Source organism: Paramisgurnus dabryanus, chromosome 1 (genome assembly GCF_030506205.2).
Source record: "Paramisgurnus dabryanus chromosome 1, PD_genome_1.1, whole genome shotgun sequence".
Classification (NCBI taxonomy): Eukaryota; Metazoa; Chordata; class Actinopteri; order Cypriniformes; family Cobitidae; genus Paramisgurnus; species Paramisgurnus dabryanus.
The window spans coordinates 34,218,575-34,232,492 of NC_133337.1; the positions used below are offsets into that span (position 1 = coordinate 34,218,575).

General features: G+C 38.7%; 1 protein-coding gene across 5 annotated transcripts in view; it reads right to left on the reverse strand.

Annotated features, from left to right (window-relative positions):
• sox5 (SRY-box transcription factor 5) overlaps window positions 1-13,918 on the reverse strand; it is a 291,386-nt gene that overhangs the window by 237,036 nt on the left and 40,432 nt on the right. For 3 of the 5 annotated variants that reach the window (XM_065268644.2, XM_065268643.2, XM_065268645.2), the window contains one exon: window positions 6,013-6,080. The gene's annotated coding sequence lies outside the window, so the exon portion shown is untranslated. The remainder of the gene's footprint in view (window positions 1-6,012; window positions 6,081-13,918) is intronic. The other 2 variants (XM_065268647.2, XM_065268646.2) reach the window with 1 other exon arrangement.

Sequence of the window (13,918 nt, forward strand, 5' to 3'; positions counted from 1 at the left end):
GTCCATTTCAAGGAGAAGAAAACCCAAAAGACAAGATATTAGTTTAACCCACAAGAGAAGTAAAGCCCCCAGAGGAGAGAAAGAGATTTTCTCTCACCTGAGATAAATAGAGCAGGTGATGTTTATGTATGATTCTCATTATTTAAAGCTCCAGCTTTGATGCAGTAGATCACGTTAAACGCAGTGAGAAAAGCGTGCGGTTGTAAAACAATCGATCCGCACAGCGTGGCTTCCTTGAGTTTGTTCTTATCCGGGATTACTCGGAATACTCTTTTATGATCTCCGAAACATTTAAAGAGCATTAAAGCCATTGTTACATTATTCATAACCATTAATGCTGCAATAACAGAAACTTGTTATCGCCGTATGACCGAGCATTGATTTAGTGTATTTATGTAGGAGATCACTGAAGAGCCCTGGTCATTGAAAAATCTCTCGCTTGGACTGTTCCTCCAACCCTCCAGAGGTTCCCATGGTCCTCTTCTGGCCCGCTCTAACACTCAGCAGACCGAAGCAATTACGAGCCCTGACAGCAAGCCCACATCGTATGGAATTGGATTGTATGTAGACAAGCTATTGGCTGTTTATATGGAAATGCGATTGCCGTGTTGATTAGGGAGCTCCGTCTCTGCCCACGCCCACATCGCAGGGGACGTCGCAACCTACAAGGCACGCAAACGCGTCGATGTAATTCACTCAAGAGCCTCATTTTTCATAATGAGCGTGTATTTAGGTGGCCACCGCTGTTTTTGCACACTGCGAGAGGTAATGAGTGTGTATACATTCACACGCGCGTTTGCCACAATTAGCCCGACGGTCGCTCGGGTGAGGGGGTTCAGGTACGTCGGAGAACCGGAATGGGCCAGGTCTACAGGGAGGGAGACGCAGGGAATACGGTGGCACAGGGCATATTGAGAGAGCTGCTCAGGAGGGAATTTGGGAAAGGAGCGTGGGACAATCTGTCGCCGGATGACAGATGATGTGTTTTGCTGAATAGCACACAGAGAGGGAGGACAGAAAGAGAGACCAATATCCAGTACGAGTTTGCGTTGATTAGTCGGTTAATTGAAGTGCTGTGTGTGTGTGTCGAGTAGTTGTGGACAAGATGACAATGTAAGAAATTTTTGTTTTAATGCATAAACAGTGTACGAGTGTGCATGGCTTTTTGCTGGATTCTGATTGGTCAATTGTGTGTGTAACGTGATTAAAGCTACTTGAGTCATATACAAGCATAAAATGCAAATGTCACCCGGAGAATGACAGAAACTACAATGAGTGGGACACATTTTAGTAAGGGGGGCCGTGTACACTTTCAGTTCTCAACCACATCATATTTGCTCTCTGTAAACAGCTACAAGTAAGGCCACTATTGCATAATGGTGTATAGTGGGTCACATAAGGTGACTACTAGTAAAAATTTGTAGTTGTGCCATTTTCAGATATCCATGATGATAAAATCTCTGGTCATATTCCTCATGCACTTTTTGGAATGGCAACCACAATTTGCTTTCATTTCTCTGTGTGTATTTACATTGGAGACTAAGAAAGAGTAAACAGGTGCTTTGTTAAAAAGTACTAGAGCCCTGACGTGTGCCGTACACACACGCTAACACAGTCATACTTCTCGGGCCAAACAAGAGCATAACCACGTCCTCCATCACGACCCTATCTGTATACATAGGAAGTAAAGCGTCTGTGATGTTTGGAGTGCATGCAGGTGTGGTCCGAGTTAAACAACTGCACGCGTACAATCACGTTTAAAAGTTATTAAAGGAGATGTTGGACAGTAGCTTTGCTTTAAGGATAAACACACACACACACTTGTTGAGCCAAGCTTTCCAATAAAGGAAAAGAGGATGTTGCATCATAAGCATAGGTCAAAAAGTTCACAACATCTAAAACAACTTTACAGCCCTACAACTTCCCGCTGCACTACATGATTTCCTGTCTGTGTGGGCTAACCGCAGGCGGGACTTCCTTCCGACACATACCGAGAGGAAGAAGGGTCAGAGGTCACACTTGTATATGCACCATGCACTCGGGTCCAAATACTCAAACAATATATTTAGTGTTTATGCGACGCAAAGGAAGCTTTATACGAAGTGATGCCAGAACACAGATGAATACACAACTGTTACTGAAACAATACAGGTTCAAGGTGAATCTTTTGAAGTAGCCATAAATCATGAGAATTTTTTTCTAGATCTTCTGAAATTGAAAGTGTTTGATGTATTATAAAACTAATGCTAATATAAAGATTTAGAGATATTAATCTTGACTGTTTTCACATTTTTACATAAACGTATTGTGTGTATTGCGATTTGGCCTTGATCATCACAGTCTGATTTTAAAGGGATAGTTCAACCATAAATAAATATTCTGCATCATTTCCTTACCTGCATGTTGTTATAAACCTGTAAGATTTGTATATATATATATACACACACACAGTCTAATGTAGATGCGTATAAATAGCACAAAGTGTAAAAATCGTGCAATACATACGCCACATTCCACTTTGGCGTGCATATGCAAATCCTTCCCATTCACTTAAACGGCGCATCTTTTTTTGTCATTTTATTTATTGGTTTCTCAATTTTTTTCTGTTTTTTAAACCATTTTCGCTTGCGTTTAGGGTTAGATTTTTAGATTTGCTTAAGGAGGTGATTTAAAGGATTAGTCCATTTTCTTAAAATAAAAATCCAGATAATTTACTCACCACCATGTCATCCAAAATGTTGATGTCTTTCTTTGTTCAGTCAGAAATTATGTTTTTTGAGGAAAACATTGCAGGATTTTTCTCATTTTAATGGACTTTAATAGAGCCCAACATTTAATACTTAAAGACCCCACGTGATAAGTCATGATGTCAAGAGGTCACAGAGGACGAACGTGAAACTACGCCCCAGTGTTTACAAGTGTTGAGAAAGAGGACCGTTCCTACGTTGTTGTATGTGGAATGATACTAATCAATGTCTTTGTGTCAGTTTATTGTTTACAATGGTCCGCAAATGTGCGTTTTATATATGTAACACGTGACCTCTCTACGTCACTACGCATTTACGTTAGGTCATGCAGGACAGGACCTAGACAAGAAGTTGTGGTTTAAAAGTGTATATTTGTTATTTTTCTTGTCAAAAAAGACAATCGTTTTGCTAGATAAGACCCTTATGCCTCATTTGGGATCGTTTAGAGTCCTTTGAAACTCCGTTGAAAAAAAAACGCTAAGTGTTGAGTTAAGTGTTAAATGTTGGGCTCTATTAAAGTCCATTAAAATTAGAAAAATCCTGCAATGCTTTCCTCAAAAAACATAATTTCTTCTCGACTGAACAAAGAAAGACATCAACATTTTGGATGACATGGTGGTGATTAAATTATCTGGATTTTTTTAAGAAAATGGACTATTCCTTTAATATACAGGTTTCTCCATGTTTTTGTCCATATTTAAAGGAGCATTTCACCCGTAGAAACATTAATTTTTTTTGAAAGTGTGTCATATTTGTAGTCGAAATTTAACATACATTTAGAATTTGGTGCCTATTTGACTGAGAAAAGGGGTGTTTGTAGTTTCACTCCCTCAACAAAGATATTGGACTTCCTTCTTTCAATGATGCAAAATGATGATTTTTACATCATTGAAAGAAGGAAGTGCAACACTGAAATCTGTATTTCTCCTTTCTCAGCGGCAACTGAGTAAATGATGCGTGACCATTCAAAAACATGACTGGGGTTCTAACTATACAAAGCTTTAGGCAAATGGGTCAAGTGTCCCTTTAAGCCATGGTCGCTTGGAGTTGGGGTTAGAATTGGGGTTTGGTTTAAGATGTCATTTTCATATAACAAAAAGTTGTTCTAACCCTAAACCCAAGCGAAAATGGTAAAAAATAGCAAAAAAAAGAGAAACCAATAAATAAAACGACAAAAAAATGTGCTGTTTAAGTGAATGGGAAGGACTGGCGTATCATATGCACAGCAAAGTGAAATTTGGTGTATGTATTGAAATTGTTTAACTTAATTTGTAAAATAAAAATGTATGTTGATTTGACACAAATGATGAATTTTTTTAAAGTGCAGTAAATATATATATATATATATATATATATATATATATATATATATAGCTGCTGTTTCTAAGGGCCGCTATGTGCAAGTTGTCCTTCATATTGGAATGGTTCAAGGCGAGCATTGACCAGATAACCTCTGTTTGATCACTTTAAAACTGGTGACGCAGATTGCTTTTACTGCACTGTAAAAAAAATTCAGCATTTGTGTCAAATCAACATAAATTTCTATTTTACAAATTAAATGAAACAATTTTGACATGTTTAATAACTTATGTCCAAACTTAAAATACCAGGTTGAACTGACTTGCAACACTAAGTTGTTCATACTGCATTTTTTTTACAGTGTACCGGTTAATTGATGAAGCCAAGGTTTTGTTTATCTGCTGTAAATATTAAGGTAAGATTATTTTATTTTTGAAAAAATTAAGTGTTGGTATTTGGGCTAAGGTCATTGGGGTAGATATTTGGCCATTGGGTTGGTTTTATTTCCCAAATCTGGCAACCATGCCATGATGGTGTGAGAACACTCAAGAGAAAGCAAACTGTGTGTCCGCATCCATACCCATGTTTGACCAAATTCTGTGGACCCAAACATTATAATTGTTAAACTAACATGATAAACCAAAACTAAAGTGTTTGTTAACTTGAGATTAAAAATTAATCTAGTTTAAAAATCTGTAGTATTAAAGGGGGGGTGCACGATTTTTGAAAAACACGGAAAAGGGAGTCGGGCCGAGTACCAAAACACACTTGTAGCCAACCAGCAGTAAGGGGCGTGTCTCCTAACCGACATCATTGCCTGGGTTGCGAAGGTTTGGGGCGGGTCTTTCAAAAGAAGGTCCAGATTAATTTTTTGGGAATATAAATATATTTAAGAATATACAGTACATCCCTGCATTGCATATGAACCAGGCTCATCAACGTCTTGGTATCCTGGAAAACTGTGAGGTATGTCTACAACTGGATCGTTGGCATTACGTATCTATGTATAAATATCTATGGTTAAATAGTCATGCAACACAATAAGGAAAATTTCACAAACATTATACACATACAAAAAAAATAAAATATGACCTTTTTGAGCTTGGCTATCTTTCCTGGACAGTGTCAAAAGCAAACCCATATGTCATTTAATATGAGGATCTGCGAAGCATGCACTTGAGTGTATTTGACAGAAAGAGAAAAAAGCAATCTGATTTTTGGAGTGTGGCTCTTTCCAGTTGACTGCATCGGCAGCTGAGTAGCTCTGCAGTGACCCGTGTGTGTGTATTTATATGTATGTGTGTGGACAGGGTACATGCTGCCCTCAGAGAGAGAGAGAGAGAGAGAGAGAGAGAGAGAGAGAGAGAGAGAGAGAGAGAGAGAGAGAGAGAGATCATGGGGTAACTCTCAGCTGCCCTGCATTGTTGCTGCAAACACACAAAGCACACAGCCTGGCCCTCCAGCTGGCCCTGTGCACCCTCCCTCCCTCGCCGTTTCTTTTGCTCTCCGTTTGTTCTGATAACTGTGACCCTGCTGTATCCGTATCATCAACCCACCTCCCTCACAACCCCACTTTCTGTCGGTCCCTATGGTAAAATGCCATCCGGAATACTTTTTGGCGCTCTCTCTCTCCCGAAGGTGAAGGTCCGATCTGGACCCTCGATTCGCTCTCAGGGCATTACAATTGGCTGATGTCTCCTCTGCTGGGCCGGGATGGGGCGATTCATTGGCTGACTGTTGCATGTAGCCATGGAAACTACTAGTCCGTGATAACCGTGATTAGAGGTGTCATGATGACAACAATACGGCGCAGTGCAATAATGTGACTTTGATGAGCGCCTCGCAGTCATTGTAAAGCAGTAATTGATTTGTTTACCAATACAACAGACTTGGCTTGTGCTGGGCAACAACAATGGGGTGTCCTTGGATGAAAGGGGGAAAGAAAAGAGTAAAAATAGGAACTGACCTACAAAGGGTGTGATAAAGATGAGTGCTCGTCTTCAGACCACAAACCCATCGGTGAGCAACTGAACCCTGGGGATGAGAAAAGCAGGAAGCAGAAATTAAAGAAACAGTTCACTGATAAAAAAAAATGTATTTACTCAATCTCACATCAAACCAAATCTGTATGGTGTACTTGTACATAACAGAACAGAAATATTAATGAATTTTGTTTTTCTTACAATGAAAGTGAATGGTGCCCCACAGGGGTCAATGAAAAATTATTGTGATAAAAACATTCTTGTGTCACTTTATATATATTATATATACAGTAACACATACAGAATGTACCAAATTCATTGTGTTTTTTCTTTATAGACATTAAAAGCCTCGGTCACCATTCACTGTCATTGCATGGATAACAACAAGTCATAAAACGATCATTTTCGTTATCAGGTAAACTATCCCTTTAAATTGTATTACTATTGAACATCTGTACAGAAAACTATCCAAATAGATCTACAGAGACCTTACTCAACAGGTGGGAGAGGAAACTCGCACGTGTGTTTTCGGAGGGGGCTGAGAGTGCATGTGCGAGTGTTCGACTGCGTGTTAAGAGCTCTGTTTTAATCTTTATGGTAATAAACTCTGGCAGTTACTTGGCTGCCGGCGCAGCAGATCAGGCTTTAATAGAAAGTAAATGTGTTTGCAGAGAAAGGGGAAGAGTCACTTGAAATGGGACTAATGTATTCCTTATTGAGTGTGTGTGTGTGTGTGTGTGGCCACTGGGTTAAGCTGAGCTGGGTGATGCTTATCAGCTTCTCAACAAGTAGCAAATCACACAAACACATGACTTGTAACCATAACACACTGTTTATAGCTTGTTTTCTAAGGCAAACATTACTATTAATATTGTTATGCATATATTTTTTAAAGTGAAACAGACATAAATACACATCATACAAAAAATATACAACTTTGCACATAGAGTTTATATTGGTACCTCAAAGGTGCATATTGATACCAAATGTATACATAGCTGTACCTAAGGGTACATACTAGGAACCTTTTAAAGGGGCCTTATAATAAAAATCTGATTAACCTAGATTTTTTTTAACAACCCAGTGAGTTAGTTTTGGTAAACCATTCTCTGCAAGCATGTGAACAAATAGGTTATTGAAATTTGGCTCCCCTTGTGATGTCATACATGCTATAATTAACTATCTATATGCTTAAACTTCACATATGTACTCTGGGGACACCAAATTTATTTGTGAAATGTCCCCTTTAATGGGTACTGCCCCAGTGACAGTTGGGAACAGAATCATCTTGATAAACCCATAGACAGGATCAAAATACAGTATAGTAACCAACCAACCAAAAAATAAAAAAAGAGCAAATGCACAGCAACCTGGCAACCACCTATAGCACTACCGTGGGAAGTTTTCCATGACCGATTCATATTTTTGTCAGAGTAATTTCCAATATCCTCCTACGAAAAAAGGTGCTTTTTAAAATTAATATTAAAAAGATTTCAGGCAAAGTACGTATATGATATGCAAGTTCATATCTGAAGTCTGGTCACAGTAATACAATGTACAATTGTGTCTGCTAGTCATTTCACACTTCATTCTATCTCTCTCGTACTGTCACATAAACTTCACACAAACAACATAAAACACATACACACAACACGTTCTCCGTAATTCGCAAATGTACACTACGCAGACAAAGTCTTAACCGGCAAACTGGCCTCTATTCACTCCTGTTTAAAAAGGTCACCGTTTTCTCTGGCTAAGCGAGCCCTGTGTCTACATAATTTTATGCATAAACAAATGGCAAATTTGTGCCACATAAATATGTATTAGCAATTAATAATGTCCCGCGTCTGTGGAGATGCCAGGTGCATGCGAAATCAGCACGGGCACTCTGCAGAGCTGGTGCCTTTGTTTTCCTCCAGCTCTCTCAGGATTGCCACAATAGGCGCACAATAGATGCACAATGGGCACCGGTAACAGGGCACCGTGCCCCTGAGACAACGCCAGGCTCCCTGAATGAGCCACCATCACCTGAGCAGAGCCGAAACAATGCGGGCATCGGCAGACAGCAGCGGGGGTATTATTGAATTAGCGGCCGCGTTGCGATTAAGGGTTTAGAGGGGCATTTAGTGGCTTTGGTTTTTAAATAATTAAAAATTTGATGACTGAAGCATCCACGGATGCGGGTTTCGGCGGCGTATGTGCGCGCTGACGGGAGTGCCAGAGAGATTGAATATGAAAACGTGCAGATACACGCACATGCACACACACCTGTTTGTCAGCTGGAACACCTGGAAGCTGTCTGTCCCACTTTTACCTGTGTGTCAGAGAGATCTTTATGGCTGTGGCAGTGCGAGCAAAAACACACAGATTGGAATGCGAACTGTAAGACAAGTTAGAAATCTGTTTGCTGATTCAAATTCGTCTTTATGAATCTTTCTTATTAATGATCGATTTAGCACTTTTGAGGAAGAAGATGGAAATGCATGTAGACTTTTTTTAAACACACCATTGGTTTATTTTTTACTAAGACAGATTACTTTTGTTTTGAACATTTTATTTTCCAGATCCATTAGAGTTAAACATTTGATTTTTACCATTTTGGAATCCATTCAGCTGATCTCCGGGTCTGGCGCTAAACTTTTAGCATAGCTTAACACAATCCATTGAATCTGATTAGACCATTAGCATTGTGCCTAAAAAATATCCAAAGAGTTTCGATATTTTTCCTATTTTAAACTTGACTCTTCTGTAGTTACATCGTGTACTAAGACCGATGGGAAATTAAAAGTTGCAATTTTCTAGGCTGAAATACCTACCTAACATGGCTGCAGGAGGCGCAATGATATTACGTAGTGCCCGAAAATAGTCCCACGTTTTTGAAAGATACTAAGGGGACTAATTTCGGCTGGCTAGAAAATCGCAACTTTAAATTTTTCATCTGTCTTAGTACACAATGTAACTACAGAAGAGTCAAGTTTTAAATAGGAAAAATATTGAAACTCTTTTGTTATTTTTGAGCGTGATGCTAATGGTCTAATCAGATTCAATGCATTATGCTAAGCTATGCTAAAAGTGCTAGCGCCAGACCCAGAGATCAGCTGAATGGATTCCAAAACGTTAAAAATCAAATGTTTAACTATGGGGAGCTTAAAAATTTGCATATTTTCATTAAAAAGTGCAGTGTCCCTTTAATTCATTATTCATTTATGAGCATTCTTGGTTCACTGCTTAAAGGTTCCCTACATGGTCACAGAAATGGTCGAAATATGTCACTGTGGCGGACGGTCCCCTCTTTAAAAAGTACAGCTTTGCACCTATAAAGTTCATTTTAGTACCTCAGAGGTACAAATTGGTACCAAATCTATAAATAACTGTACATAATGATACCTTTTAAAAGAGTACTGCCCCAGTGACAGCGGAGGTACATATTTTGACCTTTTTTTTCCAAACAGTGAAAACATAGAGACCGCTATAGTACATAAAACAGATCAGTTTGGCTGGGCGGGATCTTTAAAAAAACGATCACAATGCCATTATTATAGTCTCAAACAGACAGACGTGAGTGGTACGGCAAATGAGACAGCACAGCTCCTGTGTTCCTCTGCCCCTCTAGTGTTTAATAGGATCAGATAAACACAATGGCTCTGATAAAGTGCCCGGCTAACATCATACTGAGATAGAGAGAGAGAAAGAGAGAGAGAGAGAGAGAGAGAATTAAAGAGTAGAATGGGGGATTGTAAAAGCATTTGTATCAGACATAGCGGATGACAGAGGGGCTTATTTAGGGAAAGAAGAGGATTACCAGCCTGCGGTTGCGCTCGGCTTCAACTCTATAATCACTGTGATCATAAGACCAGCACAATTCGGCTCCGCTAATAATGCACACACACATCTGCCTATTCATTTCAGCTGTAATGCAATAATAGCCCTGAAACATCTGTTAATGAAACTCGCTGGAATCAAGATGGGCGGATTTAGGAGACATCTGTCCCTCCATCAGCTTCAACCTGCTCTGGGTCTTCAGGCTTAAACGCAACTTAAAATTGACCCAATTATTTTTTTAAACACAATACTTATTGTGTATGATTGACCAATGCACGTTTTTTAGTTTGCCTTCCCTAAAACCGTTCAGGGTGCAAAGCTTCAGGGTTCAATTACCTGAGCACCAACATCTCATCTCGAGTACTTCATCCAGTCTGAGGCCACAAGGGCCACATCCTGCCCTGCTCCCAAGGGCGGGGGGTTTAGGCGGGAGAACAAAATGACACAGTGCCCATGAAAGAGCCATTGTTCACTGAGGTGGTCCTGGTAGTTGCGAGGGGAGGTGGCTAATCACAAGGCTGGCCACAATGCAGGGGTAAATATTTATCTAGCGTGATGTAAACGAGGGATCATGTAATTTAGCAGCACGTCGTTCCTTCCTGCATGGTGATGATGTTTAGTCTCTGGTTTGGAAGGTGGGGGAAGGATGTATTAGTCATTTGAAACTGAACTTGCCTATGACGGACACAGTAGTGGCTGATTATCACTGGCACATCTTCACACCAAGAGGAGTGTTCTTTGATAATATCTTAAAATAAATTTCCCCTTCTTCCCTCACATTTAAAAACGCACACTATTACGCAGTGGAAGAGAAACGAGAGGTCTTACAAAACTCTTGCCACACTCACTTCCTCTTGCTGTATTTATGCACCAATTGTTGCCACTTGACCCTGGTGAGCTCCTCTGCACTGAGTGATGTAGTAATGACCAGCAGTATGGGCCAACCACACACTTAAAGAATGGTCTTTGCCTGGCTGTATTGTTCTATATAGAAACTTTAACATCCATAAAAACATTCTTTGCACAAAAGGTTCTTTGTAGTAGAAAAACATCTTGCAGACTATAAAAAGTAAGAAAGAAATGGTTGACTTTAAAGGTTCTTTGGCAAACCAAAAATCCTACTTCTATTGTATCCAGACGTGCCACACACATTCTGAAAAGTAAAGCCAAAACATTTGATCGCCCCCCTGGTGGCTGCCTGCATTATAGGTCATAAATGCTGCCCCCTATGTGTAAACAACTGGGACGTGAGTCAAACTTAAAAAGTTAGTGATGCACCGATGTATCGGTCGCCGATATTTATCGGACGATTTTTGATGAATTTGAAACCATCGGCATATCGGCAAAAGCACGAGAAAGGCCGATACCGATTGTTTATTAATTAACTGCATAAAGAAATCCATTACATGTAAAAAAAAAAATGAGTTAATGTTATTAATATAATAAATGCTGAATAGCAAAAACCACCTTTGAAGGTTGTCTTGTTGTCTTATTATATTTGTTTTAGCTTAATTTGTGCCTCTCTTATTATGTTGGTCAGTTGAATATTAATTAGATCAAATCCATCTTCAGTAAAAATAATTTGATGCAGAAATAAACTAGCTAATAGACCAACTGTATAGTATTGTATTCAAGTGTTTAATATTGGTATCGGCCAGAAGTTGTCTGTTTAAATCGGTATCGGTCCAAAAAAATCCTATCGGTGCATCCCTATTAAAAATCAAATCATACTTCAAATACATTTTCCCAATAGCCATTTGTCCGTTAAAGGCTTTTTTGCAGAAAAGGTTTTAGCGCATCAAATAGTTTAATGTCGACACAAAATGATTTTTCATGTACATTTAGGGCATACGCGCAATGTCGATATCTTAAATGTCACAAATAAACTAATTTGGAAACACTTTTTGTCGAAAAAAATACTACAAAAATGAATGCAGATTTATTTTAAATAACTGTAGACCCAAGGGCACAAATATCAGACCCGACCCGGTTCCAGCTGTGTTTACGTGGTAAAAGATAGATCTTAACTAATTCTGGTTCGACATTGGGTTTTGGATCCAAGTGAACCCATAAAAACTTTTACTTTAGGGCCTTTTTTGATGTTGTCTGTGTATATTTTGAACATTTGTTTTGTGTGTGTGTGAAATTTAAATGACATCAGGCACATTTCCATAAACTGTCTGAATAAAAAAAGTTGGAACACTAAAGGTAGATAATATGCGATATACACAAAAAAAATATGGAAATGGTTCAATGTCAGATTTTTTTGCAATACACCAAAACTTATGCCAGATCAGCAACAATAACTTGCAAAAACAAGGCATAAAAACATAAAATACAGTGCAAGCACAGACTCATACAACTGGTACAGACTGTCAGCTAATTTCCTATATAAAGTGCAGAAGATCACAAACTAATCAGTGTTACCATAATCATGTTGCAATAATGTTAACGGTCTATAGCCACACTTCACATTTAAGCTTACGTAAATTAAAACAACGCTAACAAACCTTGAAAATTCTGCCTCGACCTCGTTGGCCCTAATCTCTGAGTTGGAACCAACCAGTGTTTGCATGAAGTCTGTTTCATTCAAAATGTTCTTATATTCATACTTTACACAATCCATAAAATGCCGCGAAAAAACACGTTGCTAGTATCAAGTCAAATTAATATGCAAAAGACGTAATGACGCATGAGACGCCACAATGCAACCAGTCAGAGAAACTGGTCTATTTTAGTTAAAAAAAAGCATATCAACTATATTTTCCTTATTTAATTATATAAAAAATCATGAAACATTTAACGTTTAATTTATTTTAATTATTCTTGATATATATTAAATTAATAAAAAACTGTGTAGGGGGGCACAACAACCTCTTTGGGGGGCACGGCCTGCGAATGCCCCCCTTGATGTCGGCCCTGGTCATCACGCACACCATTTTATCAATAAAAGGCATTTGAATGGACTGGGGACAGCAAATTTTGCTAACTTTTTTTGCATATTTACTTGACATGGCAATTGATGGTATGCGTTATTTTAGTTTTTTTTATGTCGATGCACTAAAGTGTTCTAATAAGATAGGTTTAAGTTGGTTATTAGATGCTATTAAAAAGAGGTGTGTCGACACAATTTGTGTTTTTGTGATTGAGTTAAATGGGGAAATGGGCGTGGCCTTGATACTGCGGTTCTGCCTCACAATTACTACTGCGCAGACTTTGGTACCAAAAATGACATCATCACTGCAAGATTTGAGTAGCCATTTTTAAGACATTATGGCTTAATTTTTTTACAATGAAAGTCTATGGAGACGCATCGTCCATGTTTTATACAGTCTAGGGTTCCGTCACACTGTATGGATTTTTCAATTTTCTTAAAAAAATAATCCAGATAATTTACTCACCACCATGTCATCCAAAATGTTGATGCCTTTCTTTTTTCAGTTGAGAAGAAATTATGTTTTTTGAGGAAAACATTCCAGGATTTTTCAGATTTTAATGGACTTTAATGGACCCCAACACTTAACAGTGTTAATGCAGTTTAAAATTGCAGTTTCAACGCAGCTTCAAAGGACTAAACAATCGCAAACAAGGCATAAGGGTCTTATCTAGTGAAACGATTGTCATATTTTGGCAAGAAAAATAAAAAATATTCACTTTTAAACCACAACTTATCTTCTTCCTACGGCTGTGTGACGAGCCAGCGCAACCTCACGTAATTGCTTAAAAACTCCAAAAGATCACGTGTTACATATATTTGCGGACCATTTGAAACAATAAAATGACACAGATATTTATTAGTATCATTCCACATACAACGGTCCTCTTTCTCCACACTTGTAAACACTGGGGCGTAGTTTCGATACGTAACCTGTGACCTCTTGACGTGATGACGTATTACGTGAGGTCGTGCTGGTGCGTCACAGGAGCGGAGGAAGATGAGAAGTTGTGGTTTAAAAGTGCATATTTTTTATTGATTTATTTGCCAAAAATGACAATGGTTTCACTAGATAAGACCCTTATGCCTCGTTTGAGATCGTTTAGAGTCCTTTGAAACTCCAATTTTAAACT